At 47.0% G+C, this 24,006-nt stretch overlaps 1 non-coding gene across 1 annotated transcript; it reads left to right on the top strand.

The window, feature by feature from the left end:
- Positions 1-23,205: 23,205 nt before the first annotated feature.
- Positions 23,206-23,290, top strand: TRNAR-UCG. Its single transcript has one exon. It is a non-coding gene; the product is annotated as a tRNA-Arg (tRNA).
- Positions 23,291-24,006: the final 716 nt, after the last annotated feature.

Raw genomic sequence — 24,006 nt, 5'->3', positions numbered from 1 at the left:
TCCTTTTCCTTTTCCTTTTTCTTCTTTTTCTTTTTCTTTTTCTTTTTCTTTTTCTTTTTCTTTTTCTTTTTCTTTTTCTTTTTCTTCTTTTTCTTCTTTTTTCCTCCTTTCTGCTCGTCAATGCTAACCCAGCATGGAATTTCAGAGACAGGCAGGCACTATCTTTTCGTAGGCAAGACATACCTTACAGGAAAAATCATGCAAAAGGGAAGAAAAGTGATGTGGGTTAGTGGCCCGCTGCGTGCAAGAAAGTGTGCTGGGACCGCTTCCGTCTGGTCTTTCCATCCACGGCAGTCCCAGATGCGTGCAGGGCCCCCGTCCTGCCTCCCCCAGGGGCCACCGTTCTGCTTTCTTGTTCTTTCCAGGCAGAGGCCCACCTCCCGCTGGGCCCGTCGGTAGAGCTTCCTGGGGGTTCTGTCCGGCCACATGTATGTGGTAACCAGCCCTTGTCACAACCAGACGGCGGAGGGGCACCCGGTGGCAGACGCAGAGGCCAGAGTGCTTCTGTGGTTCGGTCCGTGGTTAAGCCGGCTCGGTAGAGAGGGGGCTGCTCTTAGGGAAGGATGAGGGCCAAGCCTGTCCCGGAAGCCTTATGCCTGTTCTACCTGCGCGGGTAACCGGAGGCCAAGGGCACCACATAGGCACCCTCGGGCCCAGCTCCGCTTCCGTTAGCGACGTGACCCTGGACCAAGCACTCAGGCCCCGGGAGCCCCAGTGACGTACCCTCTGTGGCTTCGGTCTCGGCTCACGCTACTCCGTGTGGCATGGCGAGTCTGCCCTGAGCGTTGGCTCATTCGTGCACGTCTCTGTTCCCTGAGTGTGCGTGTGGACGATCGTGCCGGAAAAACACAAGGTTTCACGTCTTCATTCCCCTTGTTCAGAGACGGAGCCAGCGCAGCGAAGATGAACTATTTTTTCTTCCCTCTTTAGAAAGAAAGGACCTGACTTACTAAAATTGGAAAAACGAGAGCCGAATGCTTCTCGGATTAGAATCTTTCCAACCGTATGTGATTGTGTCCCATGTACCAGTTCTGCGTCAGATATAAGATATTATAAGATATTATACGATGTCCCGCCAGCCCGAAGTCATGGTGTGGTCATTCTCTCTCTCCTGTGTATGTAATAGAAAATATATGTCGACGTCAGGCGTACCTTCTAATTTCCATACATATTATGTGCACATACGTATGACACGCTGTCATATCTCTCATTCTGTCTCATGTATATTTTATGTATATAGTTAACGTATTTATTTCACCTATGTGTTCGAACACACCTACGTGTGTATACACCTGTGAAATTTACAGTATGAGATCCGAAGGCCTAAAAGGAACGAATTGAAACAAATTTTGCAGGGCCGTCTGTGGCTGAATAGAGATTCGAACTCTGTGCTGGGCTCTGCTATACACGCTAGAATTACGAGCTCATTCTCTCACGGTTCTGCTTTATATTTCACCGAAACAGTGGCTCTTTACTGGTCCTCGTCAGAAGTTGGTTGCCAAGGAATCTCCCAGTCGCGTGTTCCGTGCAGGAAATGAGTAGCTGATGTGAGCCACATTCTCTGGAAGACAACCAAGTGCCACTCTGTGACTACCTGGCGTCTAACGCTTCGCTCATCGTTCACTTCCGCGGCTGTTTTGTTGTTCTTGTTTTGGCTACTGATTCCGATATGGAAATAACGGACCCCCTTTGCTGCAGACAGGCCCTCAGCCATGCTTGCCTGAAAATCGGAGCGCACCTTGCTTTTTCCAAGTTTATTTGAATGCATCCGCTTAGAATTTTGGAACGAATGCCCCTTGCAGCCCAGGTCATTTCTTTAAAAAAATATTGTTTCAAAAAAAAAAAAAACAAACAAACCAAAAACCCAACCCAATAATAGACAGTTGCAGACAAAAAGACATTGGCATGGTTTGTTCCCTAGACAAACGGTGGGTTTACCTTAGGAAATTAACACAAAGCAATGCGGGTTGCCAAATCTTAGCCGCCAAGAAAAAAAAGCAGACAACACTCTTACTTTTCTCCCTCAGAGTAGCCTGAATGGAAAATGCACTTAAGTCTCAATTTATTAACAATTTGCTGTAATGATGCATTTTCTTCATTAATAGCGCTTATATTCAGTACAACATTAAACTTATTAATAGCGGGGTTTTTTTTGTACGTGAGAATACAAACCGGTCTTTGACATTTTATTTCCAGTGTAATAAAGGCAATAAAAATTACCTTAAAAGGTTTTTATTCTTGATAAAATGATTCAGGAGACGGTGCTACAGTCATAATGTTGCTTCCTGTTTTCCAGTTCTGATTTCTTGCATAGTTTTGGCAACTGGTCAATAAGCATTAGATTTAAATTACTTTATATCATAAAATCACATTTTTAACTTATTTCAATTTACTCTACCTAATGAATGAATAAGCTATGTGAATTGTGACCTCAAATGTGGGAATGGCTAACTAAATTATTGCAGTATCTTTGCATTTTTTCTCCCTTTTTAAAACCGACAAGGGAAACACATTTGTGATATGGTTGGCTAGGGCCAGGGCAGATTTTAAGGTCAAGGAACATGGTTGCTTTTTGTGTGAGTTAACGGATTTGTGTGTGAAGCAAACACACTCTAGCCCCAGCTTGGTGGACCCATACTCACAGAACTGCCGATAAAAATGTCCAACCAGGCAGAAAGAGCCAGAATCCATATTTCTCGCGATTTGCAGACCTATAGCAACCTGACGGATCTATGGTGTAGGCATGCGTCATATATTACATAGGTGTTTTTTTTTTTTTTAAATTTTTTTTTTCAACGTTTGTTTATTTTTGGGACAGAGAGAGACAGAGCATGAACGGGGGAGGGGCAGAGAGAGAGGGAGACACAGAATCCGAAACAGGCTCCAGGCTCTGAGCCATCGGCCCTGAGCCTGACGCGGGGCTCGAACTCACGGACCGTGAGATCGTGACCTGGCTGAAGTCGGACGCCCAACCGACTGCGCCACCCAGGCGCCCCAAGTGGTGGTTTTTTAAAATGGGACTTAATGATATATTTAAAAGTCAATGTAAAAATATTTTAAGATAAGGTATTCACTGGAGAGGTTAAAAAGTCATATAAAAAAAGTTGAAAAATTTAAAACAGTACAGTCCCTTGTTTTCAGCTTGGTTTATTTGCTTCTATAATGAACTGGTATTTGAACTGAAGTTTACATGTTAAATTGGAATTACTGGGATGAATTTTCTTTTCTATTTATTTTTCTTAAAAGTTCCAAATGATAGATGAAAAGTTCCATGAAGTATTTAGAAACACGTGTCTCTCGACTCTTGGCCATGTCGTGCGGTAATCATTCCAAGGTCAAAATGTCTGGGTTTACACCCAAACTCCACCTCTTCTTACCTCTAATGACCTTGAGTGAGATTTAAAAACTCTCTATGTGTGAGTCTCCATGTACAGAAGGAGGATTCTAATAGAGTATTAAATGTCTTGTAGAGTTCGGGGGATGGGATGAGGTAATGTGTAGGTTCTAGGACTGCGTTTGACAAAGAGTAGGGGCTATGTACAGATACCCCCTTCGTTACAATCGTATTGTTATCGTATTATCAGGAAGACCCCTTTCTCCTCCTCTATGAGATTATATTTAAAAACTTTAGGGATTCTTGAAGCATAGCCTACCTTATCTAGAAAGTCGATCTGTGTTTGGGATGTGGTAAGTGATAAGATAGGACTTGGACTTTGGTACCTTGGTCTTATGGGGCCTGTGTTTCCAGAGGAACTCCAGATGTGCAGGCAGGACCCCGGACAGTGGCATCGAGCACCTGCCGGAAAGTCATTTTCTGTCCAGACCGTGCTTCTTTTTTTTTTTTTTTTTTTTAAATTTTTTTTAACATTTATTTATTTTTGAGACAGAGAGAGACAGAGCATGAACGGGGGAGGGTCAGAGAGAGGGAGACACAGAATCTGAAACAGGCTCCAGGCTCTGAGCAGTCAGCACAGAGCCCGACGCGGGGCTCGAACTCACATACCGCGAGATCGTGACCTGAGCCGAAGTCGGACGCCCAACCGACTGAGCCACCCAGGCGCCCCTGGACCGTGCTTCTTTTACTCAGTCCAAGGAAGGTCACTTCTCGTGACCTTGTGGGTGCCGCTGCTTTTAGATGGAACCACCAGTGGTGTGTAAGTTCATGAGTTCATTCCCTCCCTCTATACACGTTTGAACCGGCCACTTTATGGAAGCTCCAAAGGTGTAAAGATGATTAAGACAGGGCACCTGCCTTTGAAAGCTCACTGTCCAAGCAGGAAGAAAGAAAATGCACAACCATTGTGCAACGTGAAAGTATAAGGATAAAAAGAACAGACGCTTTGGGGATCCAGGGAAGGTGGTAGTAAAAAGCCAGATTCATAGGATCTTCTGGATACCACCTTTTACTCTCATAGCCACCCCCCACCCTCCCGCCGCCCCCCGCCCCGGGTATGGCCTCCTTATGGGTGGTTGTTCTTAGAAACCAGAGATCATCACCTAAGAATCATTGTTTGCCCTTCTGGTATGACCACCAGACACACCGAATCCCCTCACACGTGGCAGGTACTTAGCAAGTTGCTAGCTGTTGAACCGGACAAGCTTAAAAGCTGTCCAACGCTGGTTTGTTTATGCAGTCGCCATTGTGACAACTTGCTGGGTCCTGCGGCCATTCTGTTATTTAAAGGAAGCTTGCCTAGCCCAAAGGTGTGCATATTTCTTCCATTTTGAGAAGAGAATGGTTACAAAGTCACCGACAGTTTTGAGTGGCCTCCTAGAAAAGGCAGGTTTCTTCAAAATTTAGAGTGCAATGGATTTAGCACGTCAGATAAAAATACACTAAAATCTCGGCGTGTCCACCTCGCAGAAACTTCCTTAACCAGAGAAATATGCGTGGTACTGGTGATGCTTCTTGAGAGACGATAGAGAGCGGTGCGCACGCTTCAGCTGACGGGCTCCAAGGCCCGAGACCACAAGCAGGACCGATGTTGGCCTTGGAGAATCCACAAAGATGCACCGATAGGCCCTCGAAAGGGAGGATTTCTCAGAGATGGAGAGGTGTGCCAGAGATGTGGGGGGCGGCCTTTCCACATTCCAAAAAAGCATGTGGAGGATGTAATTGAATGGCCCATCTGGCCTCCTTGGGATACGAGTGCTGTTGAACAGCCACCAGCTCATTAAACTCCGGTTGGCCATGCTTCCAGACTCCCCACCAAGACTGGGTTGGTAGCAAAAATTAATAACATGTGTTGACATTAACTTGCTGAAGTTTAAAAAAAAAAGTGAATTTTTGTTGGACATTTGCGCTTCACGGGCACGGGCAAAAAGCTTCTGTTTAAAAGAAAATGTAAAATACTCCTTCTTCTTTTTTTTTTTTTTTTAAACCAAGCCTTGGTTATCCGTGGAGCGTGTTGCTGAGGCCACGAATGCCTCAGTAACTGGTGTTTTCCAGATGTCTGCCTTTAATTATTTTTAAGAGGCTGGTCATTTCAAATGCTGACTTGGATTTTCACGGGGAAGGACTTGGTAACTAAAATAATTCAACTTCATTTACCACCCTTGGAGGCTCTTTGCCCCATTCCTAAAGAAAACAGAATTAAGCTCACTGTTTGCATAGCTGCATAAAACTGAATTGGTGAATTCATGGGGTGTTCGCTAACAAAACGTAGCTTTACTAGAGTGGCTGGAGGAAATCGGGGTGGGAGAGGGGGGAGCCAGGTCTAGCCTGGATTTTGTATAAATTTGGCAGAAGTGTTCGCCCTCCGCAGCTGTGAAGTGCAGGCTGTGACTCAGTTTCCCTTCCTTCCTTCTTTTTTAATGTTCACTTATTTTTCGAGAGAGAGAGAGAGAGAGAGAAACAGAACATGAGCGGGGGGGAGGGGGGCAGAGAGAGAGGGAGACACAGAATTCAAAGCAGGCTCCAGGCTCTGAGCCGTCAGCACAGAGGCTGGAACTCTCGCACTATGAGATCATGACCTGAGCAGAAGTCAGATGCTTAAGGGACTGAGCCATCAGGTGCCGCCCCGGGTCCCTTCTTTCATATGCGATTTGAGATTTCAGTGTGACAAGTGCTTTGTGGCACAAGGTGTTACCCACCCCTGATCGGGCTCCTAGGCCACATGGAGCTCCTCTTGGAGGAGGGAGTGCGGAAGCCAAGATTCTTGCATGCTCCTCGCCACACCGGCCGGCCCTGACTACACACAGTTCACTGGCTTAGGAGACGGTTCAGGAAGAGTCTGCTCTGTCAGCGGAGGGAGGTCGGGACGGAGGTCCGAGTGTCTCCTGAGCCTCTGTGGGACGCCAGCCCGTTACTCTCGGCCTGCTGTTGCGCACCCCTCTTCACTGGACGCTCCGGCAGCTCTCGGAAATTGCCGAGGTTGTGTTTGCTTTCCAGACAAGGGGGTGACGTCAAAATATCAGAGAACTGGTTGGAGGCCGGCCCTCAGTGAGTGCCCCGATGACCGTTGCATCCAGCCAGGCTGTGTGGCTCCGCTGGAGGGCAGATGGCTCACTTTCACCAACCCACCCCCCCCCCCCCAGGTCCTTAGCCCCGACCTTTGTCTCACACCAGGCTTTGATTTTCCACGTGAAACACTGTCCTCCGGTGAGAAGGTTACAAGTGTCTGCAGGTACGGGGCGGGGTCAGCGATTGTGAGGGAAGCGGGGGAGAAGGATGGATGAGAAGAGATCGAAGGCGGGAGGAGCATCCCAGACGGGATGTTTAAAAGGCTTAAAAGGCGGGGTGGTGAGGCACCAACTTGATGTTTCGGGTGGCGTTGAAGAACCTATCGTTCGCTCCGCTGTCTCTTTGGTTGAATCACTGCTCCTGTCTGTAGACATAAAAATACACAGTCCGTGAAGCAGGTGCGCTGTCAGAGCAGGCCGGGGACCACCTGTAGGGACAGGGCGATGCTGGCCACCCCTCCGGGCACCGGGGCTGAAAGGGAGGGGTCTCACAGGACCCAGGGACGGGGTCTTTAGGAACGTCGTCACCCCATCCAGGCTTCTGTAGCCATATTTTTCTGCCGTAAAATAGGGCACTAGGAGATTCTGTAGGCAAAGGAATTACTCGGGCGCCGGGATGAATCTGGTACCCTATAGGAACTTTCAAACGGACGTGTCCCCCCACTGTGTGTGCAAACGTGCTTCAACAAATATTTCTGGCGAGCCATTTTTATCGGCGAAGCATCTCTGGAAGCAGTCCTGTCCTTCATCACATGCACCACCGGGACCACCTTGAAATCTAGACGCGTCGTGTGATACGTTAACTGATGCAGTCTGTTCTCCGGAGTGGGCCTTGCGTGGCCATGCACACAGCGGGTGGGTTTTCAACAAACATCCCTGTTTTCTACTCAGGAGCTTGGTGTCAGACCCCGGGGCTCCCTTCTGTCGGGCAGACAACCCCAGGGGTGCTTATGGTTCCCCCTCCTCCCAGGGGCTTCTATGGTGACAAGACATCAAAGAAGTGGCTTCTCTGGTGCTCAGGGGTCTGTCCACACAGGTGGGGTTTGAGTCCTTTCTGTCACCGCCCCCTGGGCATGTCAGCTCGGGGCAGCGCTCTATTGCCGCGCGTCTTGCTTTGAGCCTGGGTGTCTCTCTGGACTGGAGAGTGTTGCGGGGTCACATGACCTTGGGCAGCAGGGAAAACACTTCCCTGCCCGGGTCTCGTCGCATCTGGGGCAGCACTTGTGGACAGCAGCAGGTAGGTTTTAACCGCCCTGGGTCACACATGTGTCTCTGGACCCTCGTCTTCTCTTCCCTCCTAGCCCAAGGCACCTGCTAGTGTGGTGCAGTGTGGGACAGCCTGCTTTTCCCAGGCAAGTTTTAAACACAATACGGTCTTCCGTCCCTCAGGGTTAAGATTCCGGCGAGCAGAAGCCAGGAACCCTTGCATTCTAACTTCGTTCCGTCCCAGGACTTGTGTCCCAGAGGTGAAAAGCACAAAGCTGACGCGCAGGGTGAATGGGGACGAGGGAACAGGAGAGCTACAGGAAGGAGGGGAACAAGGATTTGTGCCCCAAATGTAATCTCTCCCACGTCCTCCCCAGGAAATTCTAGCAAAACATTACACATCCACCTGCCTATTCTGCTCACCGTCACCGTGTCAGCCCTGCCCCCGGAGAGGATGGGCACCAGACACCCGTGCCTGGCGTCCTGCTAGGTGGCCCATGGGACCCTCACCTCGTGGTGTCCTTACCCTTGTATGTTTCCCTTCTACGTTAAATAGGCTGAGCTGTGCGCCCGGGAACATTCTGTGGGAACAGTGGCTCGTGGCTCTCAAGACTTGGTTCATCAAAGGCATCTTTCGGCTTGCTGTCCCTTGGGTCACTTACTTAGGGAAGCCAGCTGGTGCCTCCTGAAGATTCCTGTGCTGCCTGTGGAGGGTTCCTGTGTTGGGAACTGAGGACCCCCCCACCCCCGCCCCAGGGCCGGCACAACTTGCTGGCTATGCGGATGATTTGTGTGAAAGTGGATCTTACAACCCCGGGCGAGCCTTCTGATTGTGTTCTGAGCCAAGATCTTTACTGAAATTTAGGAGATAATCTGAGCCCGGAGCAGCAAACCTAGCTGCTGCAGAGTGCTGAGCCACCGGAATCATGTAAGAGAGTAATGGTTTATTGTTCTTTAAGCCGCCAGGTTGTGGGGAAATGTGCTCTGCAGTGGTAGATAATCAATGTGGATTTGGGTCCCTGGAGGTGGAGTTCTGAGACAGTGAAAGCCTACAGTGTAGGGAAAACTTTTGAACAGCGGGTGGCCCTTGAGAAGACTGATGTAAGTTTCAGTGAAAGCCCGAAGGTGACTGAGGAGACCCCCCGGCAGCTGTGGGCTCGCCCCCTGGCTTTGCTTCTCTACATGTGTCTCCTCTCTCCTCCAACTTTCAGTGGCCTATGCCCAACCTAACGCCAAAGGGTAATGGAGCCTTTCGTGTGATCCACCCCAGAGAGGATCCTGGGACAGAAGCCAGGGTGGAACGAGGTGGGGAAGGATCCATAACAGATAAAAAAAAAAAAAACAAAAAAACAAAAACAAGTGGGAGATAGCCAGCACAAAATCTCTGCTTTATTTTGTCTTTTCTTTTCCACATTTGGCAATAAACCAGGATTTATGTCTTGTTCAAGGCCACATAGCCCACTGCTAGCCCTGTGTATGGCACAGAGTGGAACCATCCACCCACAGTGAGTCATAGTTTCTGCCGCCATTACACAGGAAAGTAATAAGACCTCAGCCATGGTTAATTAAAGATGACACTTAAAAATGACATGGAAATTTTTGATCAGTAGCCACATGTACACAAATCCTTTTGCTATTAACAAAACTAAATTTTAGAATCATCCCATAAATAGTTATTTGTTTACTTATATTTCCATTACTTTGCGAGGTATTACAAAGATATAAAGATTTGTAGGACATAGCTTTTTAGACATAGAGTTTAAATTTTTACTTGGAAGACACAAACCAGCATTAGACTAATAGCCAAGAGCTGTGGTGTAGATAGAGAAAGTACAAGAATTCAGTAAGGGAGAAAGTGCTGTAGGTGGTAGTAATGTATAAGGGCTTTGAACTGTTCATCTTCCTTTCTGCCTTGCTTCCTTCCTTCCATCCACCTTCTTTCCTTCTTTCTTTCCATCCACCAACCATCCATCCATCCATCACTCATCCTTCTCCCTCCCTTCCTTCCTTTCTTCCTTGTTTCCTTTCTTCCTTCCTTCTTTCATCCATTCATCTGCCTTCCTCCCTTCTATTCACCCACTCATTCATCCAAGCAGCCAAAATTTTATAGATTTGTGCTGGGAAAAGTTCTATTCTTTGTCCTGAGGCTATAGATGGGAACAAGAGGCAGTTGCTGTCCCAATGCAATAGGGGCAAAAGACAGCTAAGAAGCAAATGAAGAACAGAGAAAACACTTGCAGAATGGGAAACAAAATGCATATGTGATCACTAATTTTATTTGTCAACTTGTCTGAGTCATGGGGCTCAGTTGTCTAGTCAAATATTAGTCTAGATTTTTCTGGTACATGGGATTGACATTTACAGTCAGTTGACTTTAAGTAAAAGAGATTATCCTTGGTAATGTGGATGAACCTTATTCACTCAGTTGAGGATCTTAAGAACAAAAATGGACGTTTCCGGGAGAAGAAGTTGCTTCAAAACCATTACATTATCGTTCCAAATTCCCAGCCTGCTCTTCAGGGCATGGGCCCAGGACCACAACTTGAGCTCTCACCTGAGTTTGCAGACTGTGGGCCGGCTGCTTAATTGGACTTGTCAGCCCCAAGTCACGTGAGTCTATTCCTTAAAATAAATCATTGCTTAATATGCACTATAATAATATAATTTATTTTAGAAATATGTATTCAGGGAGAGAGAGACACACAAACACAAGTTTATACCTAGGCCTGCGATGTTACAAAAACATCAATGAGAATGAACAGCCATATCTAGCAGGGAGGGCACAGTGCTGAATGTGTGTTAATTTCTTTCGGAGATCACCTCTTGGAAGGCAGTGATTTGCTTCATGGGAGATGTGCTCCCTTTATTCCTGATTTGCTGAAGGCTTGTTTTTATGTTAAAGCTTTACATTTCAGATCTGACTTTGCTTGCCCTAGTGGTAGAGATCCCAGAGTATGGGAATATACTGATAAATGATGTCACTTACAGGATGATTTGAAACGCTAATTTCCTCCCGCTGTGAACCAGTAAAGCCCTGAGTCGTGCAAATACCTTCTTGTTAACAGGAGAGACTTGGACCCGGGAAGGCGGAAAGATTTTAAAAAATTCTCTTAAACCGTATTTTGTTTCTCTTAACGTTGTTAAAACCTTACATTATTATTATAGAAAATATGGGAATATCGGAAAACAGAAAGCAGAAAACGGTAGTAACAATGCTATCGTCCAATCATCACAGCTAATAGCACTTGGTTGATACGTCCTCGAATACTTTGCATAAATATTTACACGGATCCACCTCAGTATGTGATTTGACTTTAGTTTTTTCACTTAGTGTCGTATTCCACCCATTTCTCATCTGATCACTCATTCATTCGTTCATTCATTCACTGCCTGCCACCTGGATTTCTACCCTCTGCCGGACCGTCAGAAATAGGCCAGCGAGGATTTACTCATGTCTTAAAATTTGCTGGAACATCATTTTTAATGCTCGATTAATAATGATTTGTGCATTTTCGTGATAATTTTCTCAGCCGTTTCCCATGCTTAGGGTATAGGCTGAATATTGACTGAGTGGGGAGAGGTGCTCAGAGACTGAAGACCAAATGTTCTGGGTGTCCGGATGGATACCTTTTACACTTTCTTCGAACCTAACCTAACTTTCTTCTAACTAATCCCGCAGGAGAGAACAGGGTCGCCACCACAGAGCGGGTGTCTACTTCTAATGAAGGCAGGTCCCTGAGCCGGTCTCGCGGTCCCTGTCTGCCTCTCATCCTTCAGAAGCCATCCCAGGCTCGATCTGTTGTGTTCAATGCCTGCTTCTCCTTCCAGTCATGGACCCGCCACGGTCCCAACTGCCGCTGTCGCTTACACCCTCCCGCCCCTTCTGGGCGTGTGGCAGCAGCGGTCCCATGCTAACAGCACGTGGAGCCCCCCCTCAGGTGTCCTCCTGACCCCGATGGCCAGCGAGAGCCCACTCCTGAGGTCAGGAATCCCAGCCCCGTCTCAGGTCGGGCGGTCTCTAGGAACAAGAGACCGCTCTGCTCTGGCGGGGCTGGCCTCTTTCCAGTTCGCCAAGGGGCTGCCTTTCGCGTAATCGCTTGGCATTGTGGCAGCATAATCGGGTTGACAAAAGTGGACAAGATTTTTGGAGGCGATCAAGCACGCTAATTCATTTCAAAATGCTGAACAGGTGCACTGGGACACATGGAAGGTGGTTATTAGGCAAAAGTCGCTCAGAGGAAGGCGGGGCCGACATCTGCGCCTATTATTAGAGACACAATGGAGCGGGCCTCCCTGGAAGGGGAGCTCGCTCCTCCCCGGGATGGGGCAGCCCTCTGCGCGAACCTCCTGATTTAGGACTTTCACGGCTCAGGGTAATTAGCATTTGAAGGAGGAGGATGCTGAATTCATCTTTTCTTTTCTCTTTCGTCCTGGGGGTGGGTAAACGTGGAGGCTGATTTAATTAAGAAAGGCAGCAACTTCAGGCACCCACCTAATCAACTGTGAGCTACCCTGAACGGAGCAGTCTAATGAGGTCTTTGTGATTTAAACCCGCCTCAGAGCGGTCGCCTCCTAGTCTCTTGGGTCCCAGGAGCTCTCCTTTGTTCTCCAATTTTGTGCTCCTTTAAACTGCCCCCATCCTACAGATTAGCTTCTCCTGGGGACACTTACTTGCCTTGGAGCCCACCGGGATTGTAAGGAAGCCTGAGCCAGCCGCTCGGGTTCTGATGGGAAGACAGTGGACACGGGGAGACTGGGAGATCGGGGAGCTCCACACCAGTGGGAGGGGCTTGGAAGGTGGCACTGCTGGACCCGTAAGTGAAAAAAAAAAAAGCGCTGATTTTTTTTTTTCCTAATTGAATGGGTGTCCCAGACATATTCTTTCAAAGATGGAATGGTGCAGAAGGAAAAAGCAACGCTGTGATTTTTGGAATGACTCGGTTCTAGACTCAAGTCCCAGTCTTAGTGCTGGTGTGTAAGGTCCCTCGCAGAGTCTTGGGTGATGGATGTCGTGTCCCTTCAGGTGGCTCTGTTCCAGCAGGTGGGGAGGCGGAGGAGGAAAGGAGACATGGTCGCGTTCAGGCAGTAGGAGGGGCTGCCTGGGGGTGGCGGGAGAAGGGGGGGTTTGAGGGGGAAGCCAGGGACAGCCCTTCCTGACCCATGTCCTGGGGAGGGAGCCCCAAACATGCCAGGTACTTCTGAGTGCTCCCAAGCCTTTGCTGCGCGACTGAGTGAGTAAATGCCAGTGTATAAAATGGGACAGCACACTTAGAATTCTACCGGACGCCTTCTGTCCCCAAATTATTGCTCCAAGGTCCTTAATTCAGTTAAAGAGGTTCTGGAACAATATCTCAACCCTCCCTACAGACATATTTTGAATTATGATAAATATATTTTCATTAAAAAAATAAACCCTTTAATTTTTAATTTATTACGTGAAGATTTCTTCATTTATTCAAAATATTTCTTGCATATTATAATTTCAAGACAACCGAGTATATGTACCGAGCGGGTGATTCAGGAGCGAGATAGAGCTGGAGAGAGCATCAGGGAGGAAGCCACACTCTTTCTGTGATATGATTTTGGAGGTGACATGCCATCGCCTCTGCCGAGGCCACACAGATCAACTCTGGCACCGTGCGGAGGGGACCACACACGGGTGTGCATTTCAGGAAGTGGAACTCACACGGGTGTGCGTTCTAGGAGGTGGACCTCAAACGGGTGTGCGTTCCAGGAAGTGGACCATCGCTGGGGACCATCTTGGAAGCTGGCTACAGCACCATCGATGTTGCTTGCTTTCATCCGGAGTATTCCAGCCATAGCACAAAAACCTAGGGATCTTGCATGAATTATATCGCGATGAGATTGATTCCATAACATCTGGGCATTTCGCCGTTCTGAAAGTCACATGACGTCTTGCTCCTCAGGATGGGTGGGCAGAGGTGAATAAAGCAGACCAAATATGGCATCGTACATACCCCCCCCCCCCAAAGAGCTCAGCCTCACTTCCGCTTTCAAATGTCAAGTAGGAGTGAAGATAAATGATAGGACATTAGACAACAGTGCTGTTTGCAGACTCACGTCCCCAGTGCAAACAAAACAAAACAGTGGAATCTGTTGTGCATAAAATGATGCTTCTTAAAACACAGCCCCCAGCCAGAAACGTACAGTTAGACGTTTTTGAAATTAAAGATAGTATTTTAAGAATACTTAATGTGTTAAGATGATTCAAAAATCAAAACCATATAAGAATATATAATGAGAGCCTCGTTCCACACTTGTTTGGAATGGCTCTATTCTCTCTCCCTACCCTCGACGTTTTTATTAGCATCTCGCATAATCCAGCGTTTCTTAATATAATTTATCTCTCTTTTTTTAACGTTTATTTACTTTTGAGACAGAGAGAGACATAGAGCATGGACGGGAGAGGGGCAGAGAGAGAGGGAGACACAGAATCGGAAGCAGGCTCCAGGCTCTGAGCCGTCAGCCCAGAGCCCGACGCGGGGCTTGAACCCACAGACCGCGAGATGGTGACCTGAGCTGAAAGTCGGACGCTTAACCGACGGAGCCACCCAGGCGCCCCAATTTATCTCTTTTTTTAATGTTTACTTATTTTTGAGAGACAGACAGAGCATGAGTGGGGGAGGGGCAGAGGGAGAGGGAGACACAGAATCGGAAGCAGGATCCAGGCTCTGAGCTGTCAGCGCAGAGCCTGATGCAGGGCTCGAACTTGGGGGCGGCGAGATCATCACCTGAGCTGAAGTCGGACGCTTAACCGACGGAGCCACCCAGGCGCCCCTGATCCAGTGTTTCTTGACGGAAGTACGAAAGAATGCGCCATTAACTCACCCTCTCTCATGCCAAAGCAGTATACTTTAACCCTTATTGTACTCCTTGCTTTGAAAATATTTCGAGGACGTGTAACGTACGTAAGTGTGCAAACCCTCAGGATCCGAATGGATGAATTTTACACAGTTGTACCTAGTTAGCCACCATACAGACTGGTTGTAGAGAATTTCTAACATTTCAAAGGCTCCTCTGTGCCTACTTGTGGAGAAGATTTGACAAAAGCAATGCGTACGTATAGATCAGGAACATGTGACTAAGGGAAGCTTGGCATGTCTCAGGGCCCATGCTTGTTGAGGTTTATTTTATTTTGTCTTTGGCAGACGTAGCCGAGACCAGACTGCGATAATACTGATTACGCTCCTTACTACGTGCCAGCCGCTGGTTTACCTGTTTTCTGCATCGTAACTGACTTATCCCTTACCAAGACGTAATCCTATCAGTCTCCCAATTTTATCAGTAAGGAGATCGATGGACTGAAAGATTAATTCCGTCGTCCCAGCTTCGTAGATAGACCGTGGACTGGTGTGCAAATGCGGGCACCCCAGCTCCATCCCAGGGTGCTTGGTGCACCAGTGGTCTTTCAAGGACGCAGCCTGGCTCGGATTGGTCATCGCTGCTGTAACGGCCGCGGGCCAAACACTGTGCTGTGCCCGGGGTTTCACGGTTTCCTTTTCTCTGTTTTTAGTTGCTTCTTTATTATGGATTTATTTGTTTGCCATTAGTTATTTATTCCTATGCAGGCAGAATAGCTGTGTTGTTTCTCCTTATCTCGCTGAGCTTTTCCAATGTAATACTTTCTTTCATCGATGGCTTGAGGATTTATTCAGAATTTTAAGAGGCGACGGGATTATTTCATTATTACAGACAGCACACTGGAGCCTATGTGGCCCTTTTCTAGAAGAAAGCTCACTTATCGTCGTGGCAAGTCTATGAATTACGTACCATTGAGGTTTTATGGATGAAGTATTGAGTGTCTGGAATGAATAAGTCGTCCAAGAGGACAGTCACGGCGTGAGCACAGGGCACCCGGCGGTAAGCCCGGTGTTGACTGATCTGGCTCCGAAGGGGCTTTCTGGTTTTGAACTTGACAGGATTCTCTTTCACTGAATATTTCTAGACTTAAGGTACAGAAATCACGTGAGTTCTTCCCCCCCCACTAATAGGGCTTCCTTTCCTACCCGTGTTCCAGAGACACTTTCTCTTTGGTTTAGATGTATAAACGTTCATTTCTCATAAAATGTATGACTCAAAATTATAAATGATGACTATTTCAGTGTAATGTAGGCAGGAAGTAGAAAGGAAGAGGGAATTTTTATGATATAATTACATTTCTGATAAATGTAGATTTCAGTAATCATGCTATGAATCTGAAAGCATCACCTCTTTTCTACTTGAATTATTCATTCCCTTTGACGTCATCTTCCACACTGTAAGTGACCAGCCTCTCCAGTGACAAATGCATGCAGACCTAAGCAGGAAACACTATTTAATAATGCATTTCCTCGCCGTGAACACCTCATTCAATGATCACACACCTGCAGCTGAAAAGCAGCTTGTTCCTCTGGCCAGCTGCTGACAGGCTGGCAGAACCTTCCACATCACCCGCGCTCACTTCCCACGTAAAATCACAAAGCGTTACTGCCGACGGGGCCTTACGTGTTCCCGGGTTCAAACTGTCCATTTTCTTGGTGCCGCCCCAAGCCGAGAGATGCTCTTGACTCTGGACCTTCGAGAAGCTCGTTCACCGAGAGGCACAAAGGAGGTCAGGGACACTGGCTGTCCCTCCACCCCCACCCTGACCACCTTTAATACCGACTTGGAGTCACTTAACCTCTCGACTTAGTTTTTCTCCTAGAAAATAAGAACTGGTCTAACGTGGTCTTCCTTAGAACGGGAGGTGAGGCATAGCAGTCCCGAGGTGGGGGAAGGGCTCCAAGGCCATGCCACCACCCTTCCCCCTCAAGGTGTCAGAAAGAGAAGATATAGGGCCTCCTGGGGGGCTTCGGTGGCTAAGCTAGACTTCACTCAGGTCGTGATCTCACGGTTCGTGGGTTCGAGCCCCAGGTCGGGCTCTGTGCTGACAGCTCAGAGCCTGGAGCCTGCTTCGGATTCTGTGTCTCCTTCTCTCTCTGCCCCTCCCCTGCTTGTGCTCTGTCTCTCTGTCTCTGTCTCTCTCTCTCAAAAATAAATAAACATTAAAACAAATGAAAAAAAAGAGAGAAAATGTATAACTGTCAAAATCAGCCAAAAAAAAAAAATCAAACAACCAAAAATAAATTTATTGTAGGGGCACCTGGGTGGCTCAGTCAGTTAAGTGTCTGATTCTCAGTTTCAGCTCAGGTCATGATCTCACAGTTTCGTGGGATTGAACCCCTCTTTGGGCTTGGCATTGACAGTGTGGAGCCTGTTTTGGATTCTTGCTCTCTCTGTCTCTCTCTCTCTCTCTCTCTCTCCCTTTCTCTCTGCCCCTCCCCCCTTGTGCTGTGTCTATCTCTCTCTCTCAAAATAAATAAATTAATTAAAAAAACTATAAAAAATAAATCTATTGTAAGACCCCAAACTCATCTTAAAATGTCACCTGATGGATGTGACTTCCTTAGCAACGTCCCCCTGATGACACTGGTCACATCTGCCCCAGCTGGCCACCACCAACACTGAAAATGCCATGGGTGACAAGCTGAGCCCCAGAGCAATGCTGGCATTAAAGGGTGTGTGTTCCCTGGGAGGCAAAATAGGAAAGATCAGTGTTGGTTTTTTTGATTTTTTTTAATGTTTGTTTATTTTTGAAAGAGAGACAGAGAGAGAGACAGAGAGAGAGACAGAGAGAGAGAGAGAGAGAGCGGAGGACACAGAGAGAGGGAGACAGAATCTGAAGCAAGATCCAGGCTCCCAGCTGTCAGCACAGAGTTGACGGAGGGCTCGAACCCATGAACCGTGAGATCATGACCTGAGCCAAAGTTGGACTCTCGACTGACTCAGCCACCCAGGTGCCCTAAAAGATCAATATTTAAAATCTTTTTTCAAAAAGCCTAATTGTCCTAAATAGAATAGCACTGGTGGGGAGGTGGAGTCAGAGCACGATCTTTGCCCCCGGGTTCCCTCTGTTAACCGTGATAGCCGGGACACGTTACCAAGCATCCGAGTGTCCTACGTCTCCTGGTAGAACAGAGACCTTGTAAGCAACGATGTCTCAGCATCTATTAAGGGCCACGGTCTTAGACATGTGCTTGGTACACAACAGTCCTCAATATTATCGTAATGCTTGTCGATAGCCTTGTGGATGGTCATCCATGAAGGTTGGTTGGGATGTTATTTTGTGAGCCCATCCCTCACCACCCTGGTAGGTGACGTTGAATGCTTTTCAGGGCCCACCACAGAGTTCTAGGCACACGTGGCCTCAAGAGTCCAGTGCCTTGTTTGTCTTCTCTTTTCCCACAACGAAACTGCCACCCACAGTGGTGCCGACTTCCGTTCAACCACCTTGAACAAATATTTCTTTAAACCTTGGCGTGCGGTATTCCAACATGACCCCCCTAGAAACAGGTATCAGAAGCCCCCGCGGCAGGTCTGAGCTGTCTGTCTTCAAGGGGATCAGCCTGAGATTGCAGGCCATTGACTTTTTGTGTGGGGAGTCTGGGGGTGGGTCTGCACACGACACCCTCTAACAGCCACTTTTACTCTAGGCTGTACTGTGACTCAAGAAGAGAAACACACGAGCTCCCTTTAATTTTGATGAATTTAACTTTTTAAAATATTTTATTTATTTTTGAGAGGGAGAGAGGGGGAAACAGAATGTGAGCGGGGGAGGGGCAGAGAGAGAGGGAGACACAGAATCCAAAGCAGGCTCCGGTCTCTGATCCGTCAGCACAGAGCCCGACGGGGCCTTGAACACACTGACTGTGAGGTCATGACCTGAGCCAAAGTCGGACACTTAACCGACCGAGCCCAGGTGCCCTGGTGGGCCAGACTTGATAATCAAGTGACAGATGGGGCTCTTCTGAGCAAGAGAGGTTTGAAGGGTGAGTGGAGTTCGACACGTGGGACGGTCTCTGGATGGTGGTGGATAATATGGTGGGGATGCTGGACAGCTCAAGTTGTTGAGAGAGAACCCAAGATGACAGCGAGAGATCAGATCTCTAACCACAAAGGCAGGCATTTGGCCAACAAATTAAATTAGGTGGAGGTGGATTCTTCCTCAGTCAAGACGGCAGACGAAAACACCATCTGGTCGACACCTTGATTTCAGCCCCGGGCAGAGAAACACGCCATTCAGTGGCGGGAAGTCTGAGCCACAAAACTGCAAGCCAATAAATGGATATTGTTTGAAGCTCTAAATGTGGGTTTATTACTCAATGATAGAAGGTAGGAATCAATTTTCCAGAAATCTGTGGCATTCAGGTGTTGCTCCTGAACAGATAACAAGTTATCACCCCAGATGCTTTTGCCCGTCAGTCTTTATGGAGCTTGAGTTCTTCTCCTACGACAGGGCGCAGAGGCAAGGAGGCTTCATCTTGATTGTGGAGTGAAAAGATTTTGGAATAGAGAGGTAAAGAAATTCTTTTGACATTACCAAGATGTCAGTGATTGTCTAGAAATCAATTCTTCTTTCTCTTCAGCAATTTTTTTTTTGTAAGAGGGCAGATTCCTGGGGGCACCTGGGTGGCTCAGTCGGTTAAGCGTCCGACTTTGGCTCAGGTCATGATCTCATAGCCCGTGGGTTCGAGCCCCGCGTCGGGTTCTGTGCTGATAGCTCGGAGCCTGGAGCCTGCTTCCGATTCTGTGTCTCCCTCTCCCTCTCTGTGCCCCTCCCCTGCTTGCAGTCTCTGTCTCTCTGTCTCTGTCTCTGTCTCAAAAATAAATAAAGATTAAAAAATTTCAAAAAGAAAAAAGAGTTCTTTGCGTATTTTGCATCGTAGTCCTTTATCAGCTGTGTTTTTTGCAAGTACTTTCCCCGGCTTCTATTTTCACGCTCATGACGTGTGTTTTGTAGAACGGGGGTTGTCAGTTTTAATGAAGTCCAGTTCACCAGTTTGTCTTTCTGTCCATCTCTGAAAAAGGAGCCTTCAGAGCTCCAACAGGGGCAGGGTGGTGGACTCATCTGTTTCTCCTTGCGGTGCAACGCTCTGTTGGTAGGTCCGCTAAGGATGTTACGTCTCCTTGGAGAATTGACGCTCTGTCATGATGCAATAGTCTCCTTGATCCCGAAAACTTTCCTTACTTTGAAGTGTGCTCAGCCTGAAGTTATTGTAGCTGCCACTGCTCCTTACAAATTAGTAGGTTAGTGTAGCTGTGCCCATCCACTTCCGTTTTATGTATCTTTGTATTCAAAGTGTGTTTCTCCTACGGGACATACAGCTGGGTCTTGTTTTTTGATCCGCTTTGACAATCTCTGTCTTTCAATGGGTCCTTTTAGGCCATTGATGTTCAAAGTGACTACAGAGAGAGTTGGATGAAGATCTACAGGGTTTGCTTCTGTTTTCTCTTCATCTCCCTTGTACTTTGCTCCTATTTGTGTCTTCTACTCTTCTCCTATCCTTTGCGGTTGTAACCGAGCATTTTATACAATTCCGTTTTCTCTCCTTTCTTATATGTCAGTTATATTTTTTCCCTCTTTTTAGTGGTTGTCCTGGAATTTGTAACATACGCTCACTTCGCATCCAAGTCTGCCTTTAAATATCGCTGGCCACTTTACAGGTGGCGTGAATAGCTCACGACAACAAAACCATCCCGCTCTCTCTCCCCCTTCCTTGTGTCACCGCTGCCCTTCCTGTCACTGACACGTGGGTGTACATATCTGCACACGCGTAGGTAATTAACACCTTGTTGCCATTATTATTTCGACAAGCTATTATTTGTCAGGAAGCAGGAAAACAAAAAGTTGTTATTTGACTTTCACGTATCCCTGCTCCAGCGCTCTCAGAGGAGGAAATGGGTTCTGACGTTCACTGTCATGACTTAGTGGAACTTGGGGGGGGCAGGACGGACGACATCCTTGCCCTTACGCCCGCGTCCCCTGGGGTGTCTCGCCCTGCAGGTGGCCCACTCCGACGTCCGGCCGTTTGCCAATCACAGTTCAGATGTTCTCACCCGACGCGGATTCTGTGCACGTTTCCCCTCGCTGCGTTCTTCTCACGTAGATTGTGACTCTCCGTGTCCACCTCTCTGTCTCTAACTTCGGGGCCATGATCCGGCCTGTGGCCTCACTTCTCTGATGACTCTAGGAAGAGTCGTTGATTTTGCAGTTTGTTCATATTTTTGCTTGTTAGGACAGAGCCGTTACTTCTAAGCTCCTGGCATGATAGGCTGGAAACCGGGCGTACATGTTATTTTTGACATAAGAAGAAAGCAGATATCGACGATACGAACTGCGGAGAAAGTTGGCCTGGTCTTTTGTTGATGGGCTCCCTTCCCTCAATTGTCCCTTCCTCTCGTCCCAGCACTCTCGTGTAGCCTCTTCTGAAATCTTTCAGTTACCTTGTCATCCTTGACCGGGGATCATGCCCGAAGCACCACCTGGGTCACTATTTTGGCTTGGTTTTCTTTGACCCTTTGCAAGCCTGTGAGTGTGAATGACCCTTGCTGCTGAATGGCTGGTTTGTGTCTCCTTTTCTAAATTTAAGCATTCACGTAGAAACTTCATCCCGGAAGGTTGGGGAGCACCGAGGGAACTGGAAGCCTCGTTCAGAGCCCCACTGGCAACCAACAAGCACAGTGAAACCCACTGTTCATTGGTTGCTGCCAACAGCCTCCATGGCAATGCCTGATGACTAGAGCTCTTGGTTCTCAGAGCGGAAGCTCCCAATTACTTGGTGCCTTTGCTGGGACATGAGTGTTTCGTACTAAAGTCAGGGAATATATTACGTATTTGATGATCACCCTGATGTAGATGATGTGTTTCCTTTACTGCTAATGTACCATGACTCATGTCAGAGACCAATAAGCCTTATCATGCCAGGATTCTGTGAAACGGCCGCTTCCTTGATTTTACTATCCTTATATGGGAAATCATTACATACTTTAGTTCATTTATATATTATAAATAGCTTTGTTCCTTTCCTAAAGGAGGGACATGCCCATAGTAAAGAACCCCTTGGATCGGAACCATAGAAAGAGAACAAGAATCATCTGATAGCACAGGAAAACCACAGTAAACATTTTAATGAGCCTCTTTCTGTACATAGTTCTATATTTTTATAGACATTTAGATTATATGTGTATTATTTTTATAAGTAGATTCAGGCTCTGTGGGCTGTTTTAGAATCTGCTGCCTCACTGAACAGTATCGGGGAAGTGTTTTCCATTTCAATAGATAGAGAACTTCATTATTGATTTTAATAACAGCACCGTGTGGGTAATTTATATTTTACTTAATCACTTTCCTATTAATACACATTTATTTTTTTCTTATTTTTCGCCATTGTAAAGAATGATGCAGGTTTCCCCTCGCTGTATTTCCCTGTATTGCCTGTATTGCGCTGTAAATGCCTGTATTTTTTTTTTTTTTTTTGCGCATATAATGTTGTTCTCGTATTGACACAACATGGAAACTGTGTTAGTTAAGCGAAACTTACCGCAGGTTTGTGTCTGCGATAATCAAATATTAGAAATACAAGAAAGTGATTTGTTGAAAATATCCGAACCTGCATGATGCCACGGGAATCTAAACATTTTATCCTCGCTTGACTTAAGCATGAGTCTTTGCAAGAGCTGTGAAGTAGGGACAGAGGCTTTAAAGCAAATTCTCAGGCTCCAGCCCTGGAGCGTGTCCTTACGTGCTAGAAACTAGGAACTACTCCGCACCCTGGTAGAATCTGGTCTTCTCTAGGTTGTTTTCTACACTTGCTATCAGATTTCCCTGCACACTGGCAAGTGGAACTTGATTCACCCAAAAAGTAATCTCTGCAACGGTTTCTACTGCACTGAAGTCATGATCTCACAATGTTCACATCCGCTCATCCGTTCTGCACACTGCCTTTCGTGCCTAATCTCAGCGTGTTTTTTTCTCTCTTTTCACGCCCCATAATATGCCTATTTCCATAATACAAAGAGACCCACCCCCACTCCAACTCCGGATCCCCCTGACAACCTTAGCTTTTTGTGTTTTTTGTTGTTAATTCTGACAGCGCTTTTGAATTTATTTGGGCGAAAAACCTCTCACAGACACTTGATATACGCACGGTTATGCATTGTTACGATGAGTTATTTTCTTGTGAATGAATTGTAATTCTAAGTTATTTTTTCTTCTTGTTTGGCAATGTATGCCTGCTGCCTCTTTGAAATGTTAGTTCTTACGGAGATCCGCAACATGAAAATCTCCAGAGCTTCCACTGTTTGGGATGATTACCTTGATGTTTCTTTGTTTATATCTCATCCAGGTCATGTCTTTTGTGTGACCTTACCTCTCTGCCTTCCTTCCTCTTCTCTAAAATGAGGATGAGTAATAGTCAGCTCGCCAGGCGGCTGTGGGAAGCCAATGAGATGACATACGTAAAATGCAGGTGCCTGGTTGGTGCTCGCTAAATGCTAACTCAGTAACTCATCTTGGTTGCATTTATCATATTTGCATTTGTTTGTATTTATCAAGATTTCATTTTTGATAACAACCATCCTCCTCCCTTGGATGGTAAGAAATAAAGTTCATAAATTCCTCCTTTTGCTTAAAAAAATCTTCAGTGACTTCTTAGGGACGCCTGGGTGGCTCAGTCGGTTGAGCGTCTGACTTCGGCTCAGGTCATGATCTCGTGGTCCGTGGGTTCGAGCCCCACGTCGGGCTCTGTGCTGGCAGCTTGGAGCCTGGAGCCTGTTTCGGATTCTGTGTCTCCCTCTCTCTGCCCCTCCCCCGCTTGTACTCTGTCTCTCTCTGTCTCTCAAAAATGAATAAACGTTAAAAAAAAATTTAAAAAATCTTCAGTGACTTCTATAAGACATGATCTTTTGCCTGTCAACTAGCACTTTCTTCTTTTTTCTTGAGAAAACTCTGAATGTGTGCAGAGGAGTTGAGGCTTCCCTCTTACCAGGAGAAGCCCAGTAATCATGGAAGCCAATCACACTAATGTGGCTAATAAGGGGAGGGGGACTTCATTCAGTCTGAGCTGATGGGACACAGGGAGGTGTGTCAGCATAGATTCTGAGAAGGGCCTATTTCCCTGAAAACAGTGTTCTCCTTCCTCCCGCTTTAAATACACAGGTGTCGGGACTCCGTGCTGGGACCATGGCAGCCATGTTGCCTACATGAGGCACCAAGGGGTTAAAAAGCCAACACGACTGTAGATGTCAGGGTGGAGAGAATTCCAGGTCCCTGATGAAATTCTCATGTTTCTCCAGGAGACCCGGAAGTGACTACCTCAGATTTCTTAGCATGTGATGTAAACATCCTGTGGCAGCTGTTTTTGGGGGGTGTTTCGTGTGCGTGCTTTGTAGCTGAGCACATTGTAATTGGGAGCTTCCTCTCCCGCCGGAGATAACGGTCAGGTTTCTGGTTTGCCAGCC

The sequence above is a fragment of the Prionailurus bengalensis genome, chromosome A3, assembly GCF_016509475.1.
Source record: "Prionailurus bengalensis isolate Pbe53 chromosome A3, Fcat_Pben_1.1_paternal_pri, whole genome shotgun sequence".
NCBI classification, from domain to species: Eukaryota; Metazoa; Chordata; class Mammalia; order Carnivora; family Felidae; genus Prionailurus; species Prionailurus bengalensis.
The sequence above is the reverse complement of the archived record's forward strand: the minus strand, read 5'-3'. Positions and strand labels throughout refer to the sequence as shown.